General features: G+C 54.2%; 2 long non-coding RNA genes across 2 annotated transcripts; both read left to right on the top strand.

The window, feature by feature from the left end:
• The first annotated feature begins 5,579 nt into the window (after positions 1–5,579).
• LOC139675807 (uncharacterized) lies at positions 5,580–7,613 on the top strand. Its single transcript, XR_011698549.1, has 3 exons — positions 5,580–5,791; positions 6,002–6,087; positions 7,414–7,613. It is a non-coding gene; the product is annotated as an uncharacterized lncRNA (long non-coding RNA).
• Positions 7,614–19,494: 11,881 nt separating this feature from the next.
• Positions 19,495–21,749, top strand: LOC139675830 (uncharacterized). The gene is made up of 3 exons (XR_011698553.1): positions 19,495–19,688; positions 19,899–19,984; positions 21,311–21,749. It is a non-coding gene; the product is annotated as an uncharacterized lncRNA (long non-coding RNA).

The following is a 21,749-nucleotide window of genomic DNA, read 5'->3' as shown; positions in this document are numbered from 1 at the left end:
TGTAGGGTATGGTTTACTGGTTGTACTGGAGCAGTTTGGTGTTTGGTTAAGAGAGGAGGCAATGGACACTCAGATTCTGGGGAGGCGCACTCAAAAACTGGGAAAAGGGGCAGTCAAAAATTGGGGGGGCAATCAAATTTTGGGGAAGGGCACTCAGAAAACTGGGGAAAGGGGCACTCAAATTTTGGGGAAAGGGGCACTCCAAATTTACCAGAGGGGCCCTCAAATTTTGGGGAGGAGCAGGCAAAAGTTGGGAGACCCCCAGAGACCCCCAAAGACACCTGAGAGTCCCCATGAAAACCCCTCAAAACACACCTAAGACCCCTAAACACACACCTGGGACCTCCTCCAGACACACCCGAGACCCCAAACACACCTGGGAGCCCCCCAAAACACAACTGGGACCCCCTCAGGGACCCCCAAACACACCTGGGGATCCCCCTTGGCCCCTTCCCCCTCCCCAAGACCTCCAGCCCCTCCCTCCTCCATGGGCCCTGATGCTGAAGGGGTTTTAGGTTTCTGATTTTTCACATTTTGTAGATTTTAGGAACACAGTAGTTGTAGATTTTTAGAGGGTTAATATTTCTAACAGTTTAAGTTTAATGCCTTTCTATCACTTCCTCTGTCCCAGAATGGGGAGCTCAAATTCCTTTAGTTAATTAATCTTGTTTAGACTCTTTCCAAGGTAAAAAGCTGAAGGATATCAGAAGGCCCACAGAACAAGACATAAACACAGGCCAAAGTGACCCAGAACTCAGAACATTGGAAGAACTCCAAAGGACCTTTGTGTGCCCGAGGCAGAGGAGCTGATGAAGATGGAGGGTCTTGACAACCCCCCAGACCCAATTCTGGGGGGCTGGACCAGGGGTGGAACCAGGGCTGGACTCAGAAATGTGTAGAGAAATGATTGGAGAGATTATAAAAGCCATGGAAACAAGAACTGGGGCACATGCGTGTCATCCCGTATTCCTGTGGGCCGCAGGCCTGTGATATTAAAGGACCTTCACTTTTTATCTTCCCCTACACTAAGGTGGCTCAGAGCCCTGCTTGGTGGGGGGCACTCACAGCATCAGCCCCCTTCCCATCCCCGCTGTGAGCACGAGGCCGACCAGGACCACCCAAAGGACCCTCTGTGGCTCCATCGCCTCCTCTGAGGGGTCGTGGCCCCTCCAGCCCCCATTTAATCCCCCCAAAAGCCCCTCCTCCAATCCCCTTCTTGGAAGGCCCTGCCCCTCCACCCTGGGGTGTCGCCAAGGGGGTCGGGACACACTACCCACCCCCACCCCCCTGGGAGGAGGGGGGTAGGGGAGGGGCTCAGGTGTGCCTGGGGGAGGCTCAGGTGTGTCTGGGTGGGCTCAGGTGTGTGGGAGGGGCTCAGGTGTGCCTGGGGGGAGGAGGTGGACTCGTCACTCGGGTAGGGGAGGGACTCAGGTGTGTCTGGGGGGGGAAACACTCAGGTGGGGGAGGGGCTCAGGTGTGTCTGGGGGGGGAAACACTCAGGTGGGGGAGGGGCGTCTCAGGTGTGCCCAGGACCCCCCCAAAGGGCCCCACAAGTGTTTGGCACTCAAATTTTGAGGGAGGGGCAATCAAAAATTGTGGAAAAGGCCAATCAAATTTTGGGAAGGGGCACTCAAAAATTGGGGAAAGGGGCATGGAAGAATTACGGGAGGGGCACTCAAATTTTGGAGAAAGGGGCACTAAAAATTGGGAAAAAGGCCACTCAAATTTTGGAGAGGGAAACTGAAGTTTTGGGGAAAGTGGCACTCAAATTTTTGGGAAGGGCACTCAAAAATTGAGGAAAGGTGCACTCAAAAATTGGGGGAGAGGCACTCAGATTTTGGGGAAGGGGCACACAAAACTTGGGGAAAGGGGCACTAAAAATTGGGAGAATGGCACTCAAATTTTGGGGAGAAGGGACACTCAAGAATTACACGAGAGGCACTCAAAAATTAGGGTTGGGGTCACTCCAATTTTGAGGGAGGGACACTCAGATTTGGGAAGGGGCCCTGGAATTTTAGGGAGGAACACTCAAATTTTTGGGAGGGACCATCAAACTTTGGGGGAAGGGCACTCAAATTTTGGGGAAAGGAGCACTCAAATTTTAGGGAGGGGCACTCCAATGTTGGAGTGGGGCACTCAAAAAATACTGGAGGGGCACTCAGAAATTGAAGAGGGGCACTCAAATTTTAGGGAGGGACAGTCAGATTTTGGGGAGGGGCACTCAAAATTTGGGGGTAAAAATTGGGGAAAGGAGCACTCCAATTTTGGGCAAAGGGGCACTAAAAATTGGGGAAAGGGACACTGAAGAATTATGGGAGGGGCACTCAAATTTTGGGCAAAGGGGCACTAAAAATTTGGGGAAAGGGACACACATTTTGGGGAGGGAAACTGAAGTTTTGGCGAATGGGACACTCAAATTTTGGGGAGGGGCACTAAAAAACTGGGGAGAGAGCACTCAAATTTTGGGGAGCCATGGACTTGTGCTCAAATGAACACACTTGTGCAGGTCCCTGGGATCCGGTGCAAGGTGCAGGTGTCCTACTGTTCAGGGGTGCAGGGTCTGAGGGACTGTATTGCCTGTGGCTTTGCAGGACATGAAGAATGAGGGGAACTGTGGTGCCCGAGCTGTGTCCCGTCAGGTCGTGTTTCCCTCTGGGGACAGAGAGCCTGTGGGCGGAGCTGTGAGTGTTTGGATGAGCAGCTGAGTGTCCCTGAGCCCTCTGCTGTGTCTGTGCTGCAGGTTCTGTGCATGCTGAGTGTCCCTGAGCCCTCTGCTGTGTCTGTGCTGCTCTGTCTGTGCCTGCTGAGTGTCCCTGAGCCCTCTGCTGTGTCTGTGCTGCAGGTTCTGTGCATGCTGAGTGTCCCTGAGCCCCCTGCTCTGTCTGTGCTGCAGGTTCTGTGCCTGCTGAGTGTCCCTGAGCCCTCTGCTGTGTCTGTGCTGCAGGTTCTGTGCATGCTGAGTGTCCCTGAGCCCTCTGCTGTGTCTGTGCTGCTCTGTCTGTGCCTGCTGAGTGTCCCTGAGCCCTCTGCTGTGTCTGTGCTGCTCTGTCTTGTGCCTGCTGAGTGTCCCTGAGCCCTCTGCTGTGTCTGTGCTGCAGGTTCTGTGCCTGCTGAGTGTCCCTGAGCCCCCTGCTCTGTCTGTGCTGCAGGTTCTGTGCATGCTGAGTGTCCCTGAGCCCTCTGCTGTGTCTGTGCTGCAGGTTCTGTGCCTGCTGAGTGTCCCTGAGCCCTCTGCTCTGTCTGTGCTGCTCTGTCTGTGCCTGCTGAGTGTCCCTGAGCCCTCTGCTGTGTCTGTGCTGCAGGTTCTGTGCATGCTGAGTGTCCCTGAGCCCTCTGCTGTGTCTGTGCTGCAGGTTCTGTGCCTGCTGAGTGTCCCTGAGCCCCCTGCTCTGTCTGTGCTGCAGGTTCTGTGCCTGCTGAGTGTCCCTGAGCCCTCTGCTGTGTCTGTGCTGCAGGTTCTGTGCCTGCTGAGTGTCCCTGAGCCCTCTGCTGTGTCTGTGCTGCAGGTTCTGTGCCTGCTGAGTGTCCCTGAGCCCTCTGCTGTGTCTGTGCTGCAGGTTCTGTGCCTGCTGAGTGTCCCTGAGCCCTCTGCTGTGTCTGTGCTGCAGGTTCTGTGCATGTCGAGTCCGACCGCTGTCACTACTGCGCACGCGCGTAGCCCTAAGCTGTATCTCTACTGCGCACGCGCGGAGTACAGCGAGGTGTCCCCACTGGGCTCTGTCCTGCTGGATGCCACATCCCGTGTTCGTTCATGGCGCTGTTTTCCCGCACCTGCCGCAGCCGGTGCCGCGGGAGCGCGCGGGGAACATCCCGCCGCCGGTGCGGCTGCTGCAGAGGCGTTCCTGGAGCGCGGCGCCGGCACCATCGCCCGCAGCGCCGCCGCCAAGATCGTGAGTGCCGGGGCCGCGGGGCAGGGGCTGGGCTGGGCTGGGCCTCAGTGGCGCTCCATACACGGATAAATACTCTGCATGCAGCTCGGTGGGTGCTTTCCCGTCCTGGGGGTGAGGTGAATCCTGGGCTCCTGTGCTTTTGTCAGCCGAGATGGAAAATTCCTGCACTTGGTTTTGGCAAGTGGCAGTTTCCCAGAATTTTCTTGCCTTGTTTGCTTCCTGTGGAACATGTGGACCAGCAGAACTCTCAGGGCTTGTGTTCAGAACAGGCTTGAGGAGAGTGAGTGAGTGAGTGAGTGAGTGAGTGAGTGGAGTGAGTGAGTGGAGTGAGTGAGTGGAGTGAGTGAGTGGAGTGAGTGGAGTGAGTGAGTGAGTGAGTGAGTGAGTGAGTGAGTGAGGGAGGGAGGGAGTGAGTGAGTGAGTGAATGAGTGAGTGAGTGAGTGAGTGGAGTGAGTGAGTGGAGTGAGTGAGTGGAGTGAGTGAGTGAGTGAGTGGAGTGAGTGAGTGAGGGAGGGAGTGAGTGAGTGGAGTGAGTGAGTGAGTGGAGTGAGTGAGTGAGTGAGTGGAGTGAGTGAGTGAGTGAGTGGAGTGAGTGAGTGAGTGGAGTGAGTGAGTGAGTGAGTGGAGTGAGTGAGTGAGGGAGGGAGTGAGTGAGTGAGTGAGTGAATGAGTGAGTGGAGTGAGTGAGTGAGTGAGTGAATGAGTGAGTGAGTGAGTGAGTGGAGTGAGTGAGTGAGTGAGGGAGTGAATGAGTGAGTGGAGTGAGTGGAGTGAGTGAGTGAGTGAGTGGAGTGAGTGAGTGAGTGAGGGAGTGAATGAGTGAGTGGAGTGAGTGAGTGAGTGAGGGAGTGAATGAGTGAGTGGAGTGAGTGAGTGAGTGAGTGGAGTGAGTGAGTGAGTGAGGGAGTGAGTGAGTGAGTGAGTGAGTGAGTGGAGTGAGTGAGTGAGTGAGTGGAGTGAGTGAGTGAGTGAGTGGAGTGAGTGAGTGAGGGAGTGAGTGAGTGGAGTGAGTGAGTGAGTGGAGTGAGTGAGTGAATGAGTGAGTGGAGTGAGTGAGTGAGTGAGTGAGTGAGTGAGGGAGTGAATGAGTGAGTGGAGTGAGTGGAGTGAGTGAGTGGAGTGAGTGAGTGAGTGGAGTGAGTGAGTGAGTGAGTGAGGGAGTGAGTGGAGTGAGTGAGTGAGTGAGTGGAGTGAGTGAGTGAGGGAGTGAGTGAGTGAGTGGAGTGAGTGAGTGAGTGAGTGGAGTGAGTGAGTGGAGTGAGTGGAGTGAGTGAGTGAGTGAGTGAGTGAGTGAGTGGAGTGAGGGAGTGAGTGGAGTGAGTGAGTGAGTGAGTGGAGTGAGTGAGTGGAGTGAGTGAGTGAGTGGAGTGAGTGAGTGAGTGAGTGAGTGAGTGAGTGAGTGAGTGGAGTGAGGGAGTGAGTGGAGTGAGTGAGTGAGTGAGTGGAGTGAGTGAGTGAGGGAGTGAGTGAGTGAGTGGAGTGAGTGGAGTGAGTGAGTGAGTGAGTGAGTGGAGTGAGTGAGTGAGTGAGTGGAGTGAGTGAGTGAGGGAGTGAATGAGTGAGTGGAGTGAGTGGAGTGAGTGGAGTGAGTGGAGTGAGTGAGTGAGTGAGTGAGTGAGTGAGTGAGTGAGTGAGAAGGAGCCACAACGTGTCTTCCTTGTCCTGCACTGCAGGATCAGAATCCTGGTTTAGGTTAGGGATGCTTTTGCACTGGTGTGTGTCTTCGATGGTCAGAGCCAACTTTCTGCTGGGCCACTTAGGAAGAACAGTTGCCTAGAGCTTCATGTTTGCTTTCCTTGCAGCCTGGAGTGTTGGGGGGATTCCTGAAGCTGATTGCCTTGAAAGCCAGTGATCCCCAAGGCTTTGACCTGCTAAACAGCATCATGGAGCATATGCCCCCGTGAGTATGAGCTCAAATTGCATTCAAAACTGACTTCTGTGGGCTTTGGTTCTGCAGTGTGCAGTCATGCCAAAGGTTAACACTTCAGGAGCAAAAATGTCACATTTATCAGTTAAAGAGATGGGAACAACTTTCTCTGTGTTTTCTGTAAAGTGACAGCACCAGTCAAAGCCCACTGTGAACTGAATAACTGTTCTTTTAAATTTCCAGTGAATCAGTTGACTGGTACAGGAAACAGGTCTTCATTCTGCTATTCCAAAGACTTCCAAGTTCCAAACCAACAAAACTTATCAAAAGTAAGTTCCTTGCTCTGAAAAGCTCCAGTGTGACACGAGCGGTTCAGAGTGTGCAGTTGCACAGATCAGGCATCCTGTACATGGGTGGGACTCTGGTGGCTCCAGGGACTTGCTCCAAATGCTCTGGAGTCAAGGGGGCATAAAGGGCAGTGGCCACAGCAGGTGACACTCCATGAAAACTGAGGGAATGGAACTAAAGGACTTGTGTAGTTCTCCTCCTTTCCTGGTGTGTGTGATGTCGTTACTTGTCTGAAAGTGTCTCCATTTAATCTCCAGCTAATAGCAACACACTTGCCCTGCCACACAGCACAGCCATTCTGACCACTGCTCTCTGCAGTTTGTGTTCATGCTGGGAAACATTCCATGCTTTTGTGTCATTTTGGCCTTCATGGGAATAAAGTTCTGAGGAAGGGTTTACGTTCCTCTGTCAAAGCTGTGACACATTGTTGAAATCATCCCCAGGCAGATGGCCATGCTGATGAAATTCGTGATGTTATCTCTACACAGATCACACAAGGTCTGTTATTAATCCTTTAAAATCTGCTTGATGCCTCCTGTAGAGGAGCAAGAATTACAGGGTTCTTCCAGTGGTGTTCCACCAACCAAATGGAAGTGGTGCTTCCAGCGTTCCACGTTTCAGTGTTGTGGTGCCCGAGAAGATGAGCAGTTTTTAGGCAAACTTTGGAGCAGCAAGTTAATGCCCTTCAGTAAAAGGGAACATTTATGAAGGCTGCCCTTCCTGTCTCCTTCTTAGAATGCATTTTGCTGCTGACTCTAAAGCAATTCTCTTGTTTTCATCTGGAGTTTTACTTCATCCTTTTTCTCGTTGCTTTCTCGTCTTCATTAACTAGTATGGCACAGGAAATGGGGCATGAGCTCTGCAGGAAATACTTGGCAGCATACAGCCAAAGGGAGTGTGTTCTGTTGGCTTGGGTTGTATTTCAGGCTGCTGTGCAGTTTTTGCCTTTGAAGCAGGAAAGAGTTGTCTCTCTGGCTGAAATGGCAAAGGAGGTTTGGCGCTAATCTGACTGCCCGGGTGCCTCTCCTTTTGGGGTTCATTTCTGATTTTCTGCCCACAGTTCCTCACTGATAGTTCAAGTTACTGATCTCCTGAGCGGGTCATAAAAGGGAATCATTGCTGTCTCTGGTTTTTATCCTTTGTAAAAAGTTTGTATGTGCAAAGATCTATGTAAGAGGGCAGCAATTGTTAAGAAACAAATTGTCTTGTGTTCTCTGTTTCCTGGTGCTTTGTGTGGTTTCTGCTTTTCTTTGGTCACCATAGGGTGATAAATCGTTCTGATACTTTTTCTCTAACTGTCATACTAGGATGTTTGAAACAGGCTTGGAGAAAATGATGATTCCTGAAATCCAGAAAGAGTCTTGGAGAAGTTGAAAAGCAGATCCGTGCTGTTGGCATCACCAAGACATTAACAGAATGTCCTCCCGTGATGGACACTGAGTACCCCAAGCTGTGGTAGGTGCCACACTTCTTCAGGGTCTGCTGGTGATGCTGTTGGAGGTCTGGAAAGTAGAAGCTTTCACCAGAATAGGCCCCTCCAATAAACTCCTTTGGCATTTCTTCAGGCCCACTGTTGTGGTGAGACTCAGCTTGAGGCTTTTCATACCTTTTCATCCTTCACTGCACAAAGGGAAGTGTGTTTTCAAAGCAAATGGCAGAGCTGGTTTGAGATGTGTTTGAGCCTGGATTTGGCTGAGTAGAGCTCCACTGAAGGGAATTAGGCTACTGTCAGCTTGCATTCCTTCTGGAAAGCTGGGCCCACTTTTGACTTGTAACTGTCATAGTCAGGAGGCCTGAGAATACTCACAACCTGACAGGCTGTAGAGTCTTAGCCTGAAAGTGGAATCTGGGGGAAAGCTCTGGAGACTGAAAGGCAGTCCAGCAGTCTGGGGGCTCAGGTAGCCTGAACTGAATGACAGTAACCAGGTCCTGGACTAGAACTCTTTTTGAATGTACTTAGAGAAAAGCTGTAATCTGGAAAAGAATTGCTATTCTTGGGTTTGTATCACAGCAATTTGAGCTGCTAAAAAATGCGGGCATTGCTGATGCTGTTAATATGAGCAGCTGCATTGTGCCTGGAAAGGACCCAGACCCACAGTCCTAGTGCAGCTTCCCTGGGACAGGGACGGTGCCAGGAGTTAAGCAAGTCCCTGCAAAGGGGTTCCAGGTAATCTGAGCGTTCTTGTGAAGCACAGGCTGTCCTCACCTGTTCACTGTTCCCCTCCCCTCTCCCCCCAGGATTCCTTTGCTGCAGGCCCTCCCTCCTTGGCTTGTTCGAGCTGCCTGAGGATGACACGACCCCTGACAAGGAGCACTTCATTGACACAGAGGATACTCCAGGCTATCAGACTGCATTCTCCCAGCTGGCCTTTGCTGGGAAGGAAGAACATGATCCTGTGGGGCAAATGGTGAACAATCCCAGGATCCAGCTGGCCCAGTCTCTGCACAAACTGTTCACAGCGTGCCCAGGCAGGGTAGGTGGCTTGGGCTCTGCATCCCTGGGCTGCATTCAGCAGAGAAGAAATGCCTCTGTGAGAATGGTCTCTTGCTAAGGTTTGATAATCAGCAAAATGAAGTGTGTTGTAGGCAGAAGGCAAGGTCTTGCTGTGTCTTCTTGTTCATTGGAACTTGGCTTTTGTAAGGTTTTCCTGGTAACCTCAGAAAGGCCTTATTTTTCACAGCACTTAGTTTAGCAATCAGCTCAAATATATGCTATTTAAAAGATGAAGATTTATCCACTTGATGGCCTATAAGTAATGGTTGTCTCCTGTTCAGTTGCATGGACTTGGGAGATTCAGGCAGCTCATATAAAATTAGACATTTTGAGTGCACAGTTAACTCTTACCCCAGATAGTGTTTGTTTTGTTCAAGATTTGGGTAAGTAAAGATTGTCTGAGAGATGAGCTGTTTCACCCTCAATAACTGCTGCTCTGAGAGTGTCTGAGCTTGTGCCCTGTGCATGAAGAGCCATGGCAGTGGCTGAGTGTCCCTGAGCCCTCTGCTGTGTCTGTGCTGCAGGTTCTGTGCCTGCTGAGTGTCCCTGAGCCCTCTGCTGTGTCTGTGCTGCAGGTTCTGTGGATGCTGAGTGTCCCTGAGCCCTCTGCTGTGTCTGTGCTGCAGGTTCTGTGGATGCTGAGTGTCCCTGAGCCCTCTGCTGTGTCTGTGCTGCTCTGTCTGTGCATGCTGAGTGTCCCTGAGCCCTCTGCTGTGTCTGTGCTGCAGGTTCTGTGCATGCTGAGTGTCCCTGAGCCCTCTGCTGTGTCTGTGCTGCTCTGTCTGTGCATGCTGAGTGTCCCTGAGCCCTCTGCTGTGTCTGTGCTGCAGGTTCTGTGCATGCTGAGTGTCCCTGAGCCCTCTGCTGTGTCTGTGCTGCAGGTTCTGTGCATGTTGAGTGTCCCTGAGCCCTCTGCTGTGTCTGTGCTGCAGGTTCTGTGCATGTTGAGTGTCCCTGAGCCCTCTGCTGTGTCTGTGCTGCTCTGTCTGTGCATGCTGAGTGTCCCTGAGCCCTCTGCTGTGTCTGTGCTGCAGGTTCTGTGCATGCTGAGTGTCCCTGAGCCCTCTGCTGTGTCTGTGCTGCAGGTTCTGTGGATGCTGAGTGTCCCTGAGCCCTCTGCTCTGTCTGTGCTGCTCTGTCTGTGCCTGCTGAGTGTCCCTGAGCCCTCTGGAGTTACAATCTGGAAAAGGATTGCTTTTCTTGGGTTTCTATCATGGCAATTTGAGCTGATAAAAAAATGAGTGCATTGCTGATGCTGTTATTATCAGTAGCTGCATTGTGCCTGGAGAGGACCCAGACCCACAGTCCTAGTTGTTATGGGTTTGGCCAGATGGGCCTAAATTTAGTTTTTAGAAGTTCAGCTAGGCCTGGGAATTGTCAGCTGACTTGAGCTGGACTGAGCTAGCTAACAGCTGACTTCTTCTGGCCAATAATATTGTATTCCATACCATATTGCATCATCTCAAAAGGGGTAAGAGCTGGTGTGTGGGAGTGGCTTAGGCAGTTGCTTCACAGCTGTGGTCCCAGCAAGACACTCTGCTGTCCCAGGAGGGATGGGGAGGCCCAAGCCCGGAGTACCAGCTTACCATCATGTTATCTTAGGGAAGTAAAATGTTTGTTCTTAGCTTTTCTCTCTGCTTAAGTCTGTCTCTGAAGAATTGACTTCTCTAGAATGATTTGTAGTTGAAATGGTAGAATTTGTGTTTACTGGGAAGTGGGAAATTATTTCTTGTTATACATAACTTGTGTAAGTGTGTGTTATATTGTAGTTTCCTCTTAATTTTCTCTTTTCTGTGTAAATACATGTAGTTAGTTCCAGCATAAACCTGCTTTTGAGGTTTTTCCTTTTCTCTCTCTCTTCTTTTTTTCCCTTGGCTGGTTGGGGGGAGGAGGAACCCTCTTCACTCTGTCCTGGACAGTTGGCGTTTTGCCAGCTCAACCCAGGACACTAGTGCAGCTTCCCTGGGACAGGGACAGTGCCAGGAGTTAAGCAAGTCTCTGCAAAGGGGTTCCAGGTAATCTGAGCATTCTTGTGAAGCACAGGCTGTCCTCACCTGTTCACTGTTCCTCTCCCCTCTCCCCCCAGGATTCCTTTGCTGCAGGCCCTCCCTCCTTGGCTTGTTTGAGCTGCCTGAGGATGGCATGACACAACCCCTGACAAGGAGCACTTCACTGACAGAGAGGATACTCCAGGCTATCAGACTGCATTCTCTCAGCAGGATCAGCCCTAAACTACCTCACGGTACCCCTGAACCCTCAGTGGACACGTCCAGCACCTGAACAGAAACCCAAGTCCTTATTTATTTACAGAGGCGAAATGATTGGTAATTGCTTATGATCTGTGGAGAATTTCCTTTGGAACGATCAGAGAGTTGTATCAAGGCAGAGCGTTTCTTTTGGTTCTTTTTCTTGTGGTTTGTAATTTCCTTTCAGGCTTGAATGAGTTTTTTGTGCTCCTGTTAGAAAAGCAGCATGATTTTACCTTCCTGTTTTGGGGGGCTTTGTTTGTTTCCATTGTTATCCCTGTTAAATCAGGCCTCCTGTGAATAGCCTGCGTTGTCCTACAGGACTGCTTTGTTTATGGATCAGAGAGAGAGAAGGGAACTGACTTTTCCTTCTCTTGAATTTTTCCAAGCACAAGTGGGACATCATCTTGCTACTCCCCAAAGCACTGCAGGGATGTGGGAGTAGTTTAGTGCTGGTTCAGTTCTCTGGGAAATAACCACGTTGCAGAGGTTTAAGAATCAGTAACAATTGTATTGTCTTTTAAATGCTAGGGTCTTTTAAATGCTGGGTCCTGCAGTCCCGGCATGATGAGGGAAAGAGGAACTTGAGTTCTTCTGAGAAACCTTCTGTTATTCCTTGTGCAGTCTTTTTTTCCTGTTCTATGAGTCACGGCTCACTCTCTCTCTAACAAAATCTGTTAGAGAGTTAGACTGCACTTTAGAATTTGGGTCTGTTCCCTACAAAGTTTTGCAACGTCCGAAGGAGTGGAGCGCTGACTGCTGTCAGCAAAGCTGATTTGTTAATACTCTGTCAGATTTCCCTCAGCTTTGGGCAGGAAAGGCAAGGGTTTGGGTCAGGAATTGTGAAAGCAGCGCCTGTGTGCCTGTTGCTTCTTGTGTGTGTGTGGCAGGGCTGGGACAAGGGCTCGTGCAGGAACCTCCAGAGCCAGGAGGAACAGCAGCAATTTGTGGAGAAAGAAAACTCCAGGTGTTAAGTGCTGCCAAATTTGTTCTTGCCTTATCCTGTGCTCTGTAATCAGTAACAGGTGACGTGCAGAAATGTCCTAGGGCCAGGGGAGAGCTGAGCTCGGTGCGGGTGCTGCACAGGGCACAGACGCAGGGGTGGAGTGGGAGTCTTTGGGACTTCTCAGAGGGAAGGGAGGGCTGGATGTGTCAGAGGGAGCCATCGACTTGTGCTCACTTGAACACACTTGTGCAGGTCCCTGGGATCCAGTGTAAAGTGCAGGTGTCCTCGTGTTCAGGGGTGAAGGGTCTGAGAGGGACTGTACTTCCTGTGACTTTGCAGGGCACCAGGAATGAGAGGAACTGTGATGTCCGAGGTGTGTCCCGTCCAGTCGTTTTTCCCTCTGGGAACATAGAGCCTGTGGGCGGAGCTGTGAGTGTTTGGATGAGCAGCTGAGTGTCCCTGAGCCCTCTGCTGTGTCTGTGCTGCTCTGTCTGTGCCTGCTGAGTGTCCCTGAGCCCCCTGCTGTGTCTGTGCTGCAGGTTCTGTGCCTGCTGAGTGTCCCTGAGCCCTCTGCTGTGTCTGTGCTGCAGGTTCTGTGCCTGCTGAGTGTCCCTGAGCCCTCTGCTGTGTCTGTGCTGCAGGTTCTGTGCCTGCTGAGTGTCCCTGAGCCCCCTGCTCTGTCTGTGCTGCAGGTTCTGTGCATGCTGAGTGTCCCTGAGCCCTCTGCTGTGTCTGTGCTGCTCTGTCTGTGCATGCTGAGTGTCCCTGAGCCCCCTGCTGTGTCTGTGCTGCAGGTTCTGTGCCTGCTGAGTGTCCCTGAGCCCCCTGCTCTGTCTGTGCTGCAGGTTCTGTGCCTGCTGAGTGTCCCTGAGCCCTCTGCTATGTCTGTGCTGCAGGTTCTGTGCCTGCTGAGTGTCCCTGAGCCCCCTGCTCTGTCTGTGCTGCAGGTTCTGTGCCTGCTGAGTGTCCCTGAGCCCCCTGCTCTGTCTGTGCTGCAGGTTCTGTGATTGCTGAGTGTCCCTGAGCCCCCTGCTCTGTCTGTGCTGCAGGTTCTGTGCCTGCTGAGTGTCCCTGAGCCCCCTGCTCTGTCTGTGCTGCAGGTTCTGTGATTGCTGAGTGTCCCTGAGCCCTCTGCTCTGTCTGTGCTGCAGGTTCTGTGCATGCTGAGTGTCCCTGAGCCCTCTGCTGTGTCTGTGCTGCTCTGTCTGTGCATGCTGAGTGTCCCTGAGCCCTCTGCTGTGTCTGTGCTGCTCTGTCTGTGCATGCTGAGTGTCCCTGAGCCCTCTGCTGTGTCTGTGCTGCTCTGTCTGTGCATGCTGAGTGTCCCTGAGCCCTCTGCTGTGTCTGTGCTGCAGGTTCTGTGCATGGTGAGCACCAGCCTGAATGCAGTGACAATCTGGAAAAGAATTGCTTTTCTTGGGTTTGTATCTCGGCAGTTTGACCTGCTAAAAAATGAGGGCATTGCTGATGCTGTTAATATGAGCAGCTGCATTGTGCCTGGAGAGGACCCAGACCCACAGTCCTAGTGCAGCTTCCCTGGGACAGGGACAGTGCCAGGAGTTAAGCAAGTCCCTGCAAAGGATGGAGTAAATCTGCTCCTTGCATCTGTAAGGAAAGACTGAGTAGTAGGGAAGGGGAGCATTTATATGCTGTATTGAGATTTCCATCTGCTCCCAGGTGCAGCAGTGATGGGGTGGCTGGGTTTGGTCTGGGCCTGTGAGGATCAGCCCTAAACAACCCCACCTCACCAGAGGGCCCTGAACCCTCAAGGGAAATGTCCAGTAGGAACCAGACCAGTCGGTAGTTATTGCAGAGGAAAAACCATGCGAAAGAAAAGGTACTTCTGTTCTTCGTGGCAATCCTGTAATGCCTTGTGCAGTCTCTGTGTGCTGTTCTTGGAGTGACCACCCCGTGTGTGTCTAACAAAACCTGTTAGAAAGGTAGTCAGGGATTGGAATTGGGGTCTGATCCCTACAGACTCTTGCAAAGCCTGAAGGACTGCAGTGATGAGTGTGCTCAGCAAAGGAGGTTTCTCAGTATCTGCTCAGATTTCCCTCAGCTCTGGGGGCCTGGTGGCCAGCTGGAGGTGGCGGGGACACACATGGGACCCCTTGAGCTTTGTGGGAGGAGCTGGGGGTTGGCACGGTGCGATTTTTTGTTCTTTGGGTTTTTTTCTTGGTTTTCTGATTTCCTTTTTGAGCTCTGTGGTGCTAGGGAGAAAAATCTGGAAACAAATCAAACTGAAGGGATTTGCTGAGTTGCTTTGCAGAGAAGTGCCACCTTCAGAGGATGCACAAATCCACCAGGAAGTCAACGAAGGAGCTGTGGAAAGTGCAGCAGAGTGCAGGGAGCAGCCACTGTCCCAGCTCCCTGGTTTTGGGGGCATTAGTCCACCTACGGAAAGGAAAAAAGCCTCCCCGTCTTGTTTTCAGCCCTGCAGAGGAATGTCGTGTTCCAGAATTTCGGAGGGATTTGTGTGTGTCCTGTGCTGGCAGCTGCGTGTCTTGGGAGGCCATGGAGTGACATACATTGGGGGGACATGGGGGGACAAGGGGAGGACATGGGGGGGGACACGGGGAGGACATGGGGGGGGACATCAGGGGGACATGGGAGGACACCAGGGGGACATGGGGGTACATCGAGGGGACATGGGGAGGACATGAGGGAGATGGGGTGGACATGGGGGACGCAGGGGACATGGAGGAAACATGGGGGGAACATTGGGGACATGGGAAGGCTATGGGGGGACATGCAGGGGACATGGGACGTCCAGGGAAGTCCGAGAGGGCCCAGGGGGGTCCAGAGGGGTCCAAAGCGTTTTGGGGGGTCCAGGAGAGTTCAAGTTGGTCCAGGAGGGTCCAGGGGTTTTCCCTGGGGGTATGAGGGGGTGGTCCATGGGGGCCCTAGGAGGATTCAAGGTGGTCCAGGAATGTTCAGGAGGGTTCAGGGTGTTTTAAGGGAGTGGAAGGGGGTTTCAGAGGGGTCCAAGGGGGTCCAGGAGAGATTCGGAGGGTCCAGGGGGTTTTGGGGGGGGTCCAGGAGTGTCCAGGGGAGTCTCAGAGGTGTCCAGAAAGGTTCGAAGGGGTCCAGAAGGGTCTAAGGAGGGTCCAAGGGGTCCCAGGCAGGTTTGAGAGGGGTCCAGGGGGCTTCAGGGGGTTTGGAGGGGTCCAGGGGAGTCCAAGTGTGATTCAAGAGGGTCCAAGGTTTTTGAGAGTGTCAAGGGGGGCTGGGGGGGGGTGCAAAGTGGTCCAAGAGAGTTGAGGAAAGTCCAAGGGGGATTCAGGGGGGTCCAGGGGAGTTCAGGAGGGTCCAAAGCGATCCAGGAGAAGTCAGAGAGAAATGAGGGGGGTCTCACAGTGGATCGTGGGTCTCAGAGGAGTCACAGGGAGGTAAGGGGAGGTAAGAGTGGTCAGGGGGTGCCTGGGGAACTCAGGGACCCCCATTGCCCACAGCCCAGCAATGTCGGCCCTCGGGAACCTCCCTTGGGGACCCCGGGTGCCCGAAATGTCGTCCCTCGGGAACCCCCCCTTCGAGGAGCCCCAGCGCCCGAGGTGTCGCCCCTCGGCAACACCCCCTCGGGGAACCCCGGCGGCCAAGGTGTCGCCCCTCGGCCAGCACGCCCTTGGGGAGCCTCGGCGCCCGAGGTGTCGCCCCATGGACAACCTCCTTGGGGACCCCAGAGACCCACCCAGGGACCCCCCAGGGACCCCCAAAGACCCCAGAGATTCCCAGACACTCACAGGGACCCCCAGGGTCCCTCAGGAAGCTACAGAGATCTCCCAGAGAACCCCCAGTTTCCCCCAGAGACCCCCCAGAGACTGTCAGAGACCCCCAGACACCCCCAAGGGACTCCCAGACGCCCCCACGGACCCCTAGGGCCCCCCCAGGGACCCCCCAGAGACCCCCAGAGACTCTCAGAGACCCCCCAAGGACCCCCAGAGAGCCCACTGGGACTCCCCAGGGACCCCCCAGAGACTCCCCATAGATCACCAGGGACCGCCCAAGGACCCCCGCAGACCCCCAGACACCCCCAGAGACTCCCAGGGGCCCCCAGAAACTCCCAGAGATCCCTCAGGGACCCACAGAGACCCCTCAGGAACCCCCAGAGACTCCCAGACACCCCAGAGACTCCCAGAAACCCTCAGAGACCCCCCCAGGGACCTCCAGAGACTCCAAGAGACCCCCATGGACCCCCCAGGGACCACCAGAAAGCCCCAGAGACCCCCATGGACCCCCCAGGGACCCCCCAGAGATTCTCAGAGACCTCCAGGGACTCCCAGACACCCGCCGAGACCCCCTAGGGACCCCCAGAGACCCTCCATAGATCACCAGGGACTGCCCAAGGACCCCCACAGACCCCCAGACACCCGCAGAGACTCCCAGGGGCCCCCAGAAACTCCCGGAGACCCCTCAGGGACCCGCAGAGACCCCTGAGGGACCCCCAGAGACTCCCAGACACCCGCCAGGAACCCTCAGATGCCCCCAGAGACCCCCAGAGATCCCCAGAGACCCCCAGACCCCTCCAGGGACCCCCAGACACCCCCAGAGACCCTCAGGGACCCCCCAGAGACTCTCAGAGACCTCCAGGGACTCCCAGACACACGCCGAGACCCCCCAGGGACACCCAGAGACCCCCAGACACCTGCCAGGGCCCCTCAGATGCCCCCAGAGATCCCCAGAGACCCCCAGACCCCTCATGGGACCCCCAGGGACCCCCAGAGACCCCCCCAGAGACCCCCAGAGACCCCACAGGGACCCCCAAGGACCCCATAGGGACCCCCACAGATCCCCAGAGACCCCCCCTGTGACCCCCAAAGAACTCCCCTGGGGATCTCCTGGGACCCCCCAGAAACCCCCAGACATCCCCAGAGACTCCCAGAGACCCCCCAGGGACCCTCAGACACCCCCAGAGACTCACAGAGACCCCCAGAGACTCTCAGAGATCCCCCAGGGACCCACAGGAACCCCTCAAAGATCCACCAGAGACCCCCCAGGGACCCCCAAGGAACTCCCCTGGGGATCCCCTCGGACCCCCCAGAAATCCCCAGACACCCCCAGAGACCCCCCAGGGACCCTCAGACACCCCCAGAGACTCACAAAGACCCCCAGAGACCCTCAGGGACCCCCCAGGGACCCCCATAGACCGCCCAGAGATCACGAGATGCCCCCCGGGGACCTCCAGAGACCCCTCCAGAGATCACGAGAAACCCCTCCGAGACCCCCAGGGACCTCCAGAGACCCCCAGGGACCCACCTTGGGACCCCCAGAGGACCCCAGGGACCCACAGAAACCCCTCATAGATCCACCAGAGACCCCCATAGATCCCACAGAGACCTCCAGAGAACCCCAGAGACCACCAGAGATGCTCCGGAGACACCCCAGAGACCCCCACAGAGATCCCCGGTGCCCGAAATGTCGTCCCTCGGGGAACCCCCTTGGGGACCCCCGGTGCCCAAAATGTCGTCCGTCGGGGAACCCCCTTGGGGACCCCCGGTGCCCGAAATGTCGTCCGTCGGGAACCCCCCTTGGGGACCCCCGGTGCCCGAAATGTCGTCCGTCGGGGAACCCCCTTGGGGACCCCCGGTGCCCAAAATGTCGTCCGTCGGGGAACCCCCTTGGGCACCCCCGGTGCCCAAAATGTCGTCCGTCGGGAAACCCCCTTGGGGACCCCCGGTGCCCAAAATGTCGTCCGTCGGGGAACCCCCTTGGGGACCCCCGGTGCCCAAAATTGTCGTCCCTCCGGGAACCCCCTTGGGGACCCCCGGTGCCCAAAATGTCGTCCGTCGGGGAACCCCCTTGGGGACCCCCGGTGCCCAAAACTGTCGTCCCTCCGGGAACCCCCTTGGGGACCCCCGGTGCCCAAAACTGTCGTCCCTCGGCAATCCCCCCTTGGGGAGTCCCGGCGCCCGAGGTGTCGCCCCGCCGCAACCTCAACCCGATGACTCTCGGCGCCCGAGGTGTCGGCCCTCGGCAACCTCGCCTTGCGGACCCCCGGCGACCGAGGTGTCGCCCCTCGTCACGCCCCTCCTTGGGGACCCCCGGCGGGCATTGGAGGTGGTGGGGGCTGGACTACGATGCAGTTCTTGGACATGTCCGGCAGGCGGCGCCAGCGAGGGAGAAGGGCCGGCGAGGGCGGGATTCGAACCGGCGTTTGGGCAGCGGTATCTGCATCGCTACTGCGCACGTGCGGATTAGGGAGCTTCGGCGGTACTGCGCAAGCGCGGAGTACGGCGCGCCGTCGCTACTGCGCATGCGCGGAGTACAGCGCGCCCTCCCAACTGCGCACGCGCGGAGTACAGCGCGCCGTCCCAACTGCGCATGCGCGGAGTACAGAGCGCCGTCCCTACTGCGCAAACGCGGAGTACGGAGCGCCGTCGCTACTGCGCATGCGCGGAGTACAGCGCGCCCTCCCAACTGCGCACGCGCGGAGTACAGCGCGCCGTCCCAACTGCGCATGCGCGGAGTACAGAGCGCCGTCCCTACTGCGCATGCGCGGAGTACGGAGCGCCGTCCCTACTGCGCACGCGCGGTATACACAGCGCCGTCGGTACTGCGCATGCGCGGAGCACAGCGCGCCGTCCCTCCTGTGCTCGCCCGGAGTCCGCCTCTCTGTCTCTCCTGCTCGATGCCACATCCCGTGTTCGTTCATGGCGCTGTTTTCCCGCACCTGCCGCAGCCGGTGCCGCGGGAGCGCGCGGGGAACATCCCGCCGCCGGTGCGGCTGCTGCAGAGGCGTTCCTGGAGCGCGGCGCCGGCACCATCGCCCGCAGCGCCGCCGCCAAGATCGTGAGTGCCGGGGCCGCGGGGCAGGGGCTGGGCTGGGCTGGGCCTCAGTGGCGCTCCATACACGGATAAATACTCTGCATGCAGCTCGGTGGGTGCTTTCCCGTCCTGGGGGTGAGGTGAATCCTGGGCTCCTGTGCTTTTGTCAGCCGAGATGGAAAATTCCTGCACTTGGTTTTGGCAAGTGGCAGTTTCCCAGAATTTTCTTGCCTTGTTTGCTTCCTGTGGAACATGTGGACCAGCAGAACTCTCAGGGCTTGTGTTCAGAACAGGCTTGAGGAGAGTGAGTGAGTGAGTGAGTGAGTGAGTGAGTGAGTGAGTGGAGTGAGTGAGTGGAGTGAGTGAGTGGAGTGAGTGAGTGAGTGAGTGAGTGAGTGAGTGAGTGAGTGAGTGAGGGAGTGAGTGAGTGAGTGAGTGAGTGAGGGAGTGAATGAGTGAGTGAGTGAGTGAGTGAGTGAGTGAGTGAGTGAGGGAGTGAGTGAGTGAGTGAGTGAGGGAGTGAGTGAGTGAATGAGTGAGTGAGTGAGTGAGTGGAGTGAGTGGAGTGAGTGAGTGGAGTGAGTGAGTGAGTGGAGTGAGTGAGTGAGTGAATGAGTGAGTGAGTGAGTGGAGTGAGTGAGTGAGTGAGTGAGTGAGTGAGTGAGTGAGGGAGTGAGTGAGTGGAGTGAGTGAGTGAGTGGAGTGAGTCAGGGAGTGAATGAGTGAGTGGAGTGACTGAGTGAGTGAGTGAGTGAGTGGAGTGAGTGGAGTGAGTGAGTGAGTGAGTGAGTGAGTGGAGTGAGTGAGTGGAGTGAGTGAGTGAGTGAGTGAGTGGAGTGAGTGAGTGAGTGAGTGAGTGAGTGAGTGAGAAGGAGCCACAACGTGTCTTCCTTGTCCTGCACTGCAGGATCAGAATCCTGGTTTAGGTTAGGGATGCTTTTGCACTGGTGTGTGTCTTCGATGGTCAGAGCCAACTTTCTGCTGGGCCACTTAGGAAGAACAGTTGCCTAGAGCTTCATGTTTGCTTTCCTTGCAGCCTGGAGTGTTGGGGGGATTCCTGAAGCTGATTGCCTTGAAAGCCAGTGATCCCCAAGGCTTTGACCTGCTAAACAGCATCATGGAGCATATGCCCCCGTGAGTATGAGCTCAAATTGCATTCAAAACTGACTTCTGTGGGCTTTGGTTCTGCAGTGTGCAGTCATGCCAAAGGTTAACACTTCAGGAGCAAAAATGTCACATTTATCAGTTAAAGAGATGGGAACAACTTTCTCTGTGTTTTCTGTAAAGTGACAGCACCAGTCAAAGCCCACTGTGAACTGAATAACTGTTCTTTTAAATTTCCAGTGAATCAGTTGACTGGTACAGGAAACAGGTCTTCATTCTGCTATTCCAAAGACTTCCAAGTTCCAAACCAACAAAACTTATCAAAAGTAAGTTCCTTGCTCTGAAAAGCTCCAGTGTGACACGAGCGGTTCAGAGTGTGCAGTTGCACAGATCAGGCATCCTGTACATGGGTGGGACTCTGGTGGCTCCAGGGACTTGCTCCAAATGCTCTGGAGTCAAGGGGGCATAAAGGGCAGTGGCCACAGCAGGTGACACTCCATGAAAACTGAGGGAATGGAACTAAAGGACTTGTGTAGTTCTCCTCCTTTCCTGGTGTGTGTGATGTCGTTACTTGTCTGAAAGTGTCTCCATTTAATCTCCAGCTAATAGCAACACACTTGCCCTGCCACACAGCACAGCCATTCTGACCACTGCTCTCTGCAGTTTGTGTTCATGCTGGGAAACATTCCATGCTTTTGTGTCATTTTGGCCTTCATGGGAATAAAGTTCTGAGGAAGGGTTTACGTTCCTCTGTCAAAGCTGTGACACATTGTTGAAATCATCCCCAGGCAGATGGCCATGCTGATGAAATTCGTGATGTTATCTCTACACAGATCACACAAGGTCTGTTATTAATCCTTTAAAATCTGCTTGATGCCTCCTGTAGAGGAGCAAGAATTACAGGGTTCTTCCAGTGGTGTTCCACCAACCAAATGGAAGTGGTGCTTCCAGCGTTCCACGTTTCAGTGTTGTGGTGCCCGAGAAGATGAGCAGTTTTTAGGCAAACTTTGGAGCAGCAAGTTAATGCCCTTCAGTAAAAGGGAACATTTATGAAGGCTGCCCTTCCTGTCTCCTTCTTAGAATGCATTTTGCTGCTGACTCTAAAGCAATTCTCTTGTTTTCATCTGGAGTTTTACTTCATCCTTTTTCTCGTTGCTTTCTCGTCTTCATTAACTAGTATGGCACAGGAAATGGGGCATGAGCTCTGCAGGAAATACTTGGCAGCATACAGCCAAAGGGAGTGTGTTCTGTTGGCTTGGGTTGTATTTCAGGCTGCTGTGCAGTTTTTGCCTTTGAAGCAGGAAAGAGTTGTCTCTCTGGCTGAAATGGCAAAGGAGGTTTGGCGCCAATCTGACTGCCCGGGTGCCTCTCCTTTTGGGGTTCATTTCTGATTTTCTGCCCACAGTTCCTCACTGATAGTTCAAGTTACTGATCTCCTGAGCGGGTCATAAAAGGGAATCATTGCTGTCTCTGGTTTTTATCCTTTGTAAAAAGTTTGTATGTGCAAAGATCTATGTAAGAGGGCAGCAATTGTTAAGAAACAAATTGTCTTGTGTTCTCTGTTTCCTGGTGCTTTGTGTGGTTTCTGCTTTTCTTTGGTCACCATAGGGTGATAAATCGTTCTGATACTTTTTCTCTAACTGTCATACTAGGATGTTTGAAACAGGCTTGGAGAAAATGATGATTCCTGAAATCCAGAAAGAGTCTTGGAGAAGTTGAAAAGCAGATCCGTGCTGTTGGCATCACAAAGACATTAACAGAATGTCCTCCCGTGATGGACACTGAGTACCCCAAGCTGTGGTAGGTGCCACACTTCTTCAGGGTCTGCTGGTGATGCTGTTGAAGGTCTGGAAAGTAGAAGCTTTCACCAGAATAGGCCCCTCCAATAAACTCCTTTGGCATTTCTTCAGGCCCACTGTTGTGGTGAGACTCAGCTTGAGGCTTTTCATACCTTTTCATCCTTCACTGCACAAAGGGAAGTGTGTTTTCAAAGCAAATGGCAGAGCTGGTTTGAGATGTGTTTGAGCCTGGATTTGGCTGAGTAGAGCTCCACTGAAGGGAATTAGGCTACTGTCAGCTTGCATTCCTTCT

The sequence above is a fragment of the Pithys albifrons genome, chromosome 9, assembly GCF_047495875.1.
Source record: "Pithys albifrons albifrons isolate INPA30051 chromosome 9, PitAlb_v1, whole genome shotgun sequence".
In the NCBI taxonomy this organism is placed as follows: Eukaryota; Metazoa; Chordata; class Aves; order Passeriformes; family Thamnophilidae; genus Pithys; species Pithys albifrons.
The sequence above is the reverse complement of the archived record's forward strand: the minus strand, read 5'-3'. Positions and strand labels throughout refer to the sequence as shown.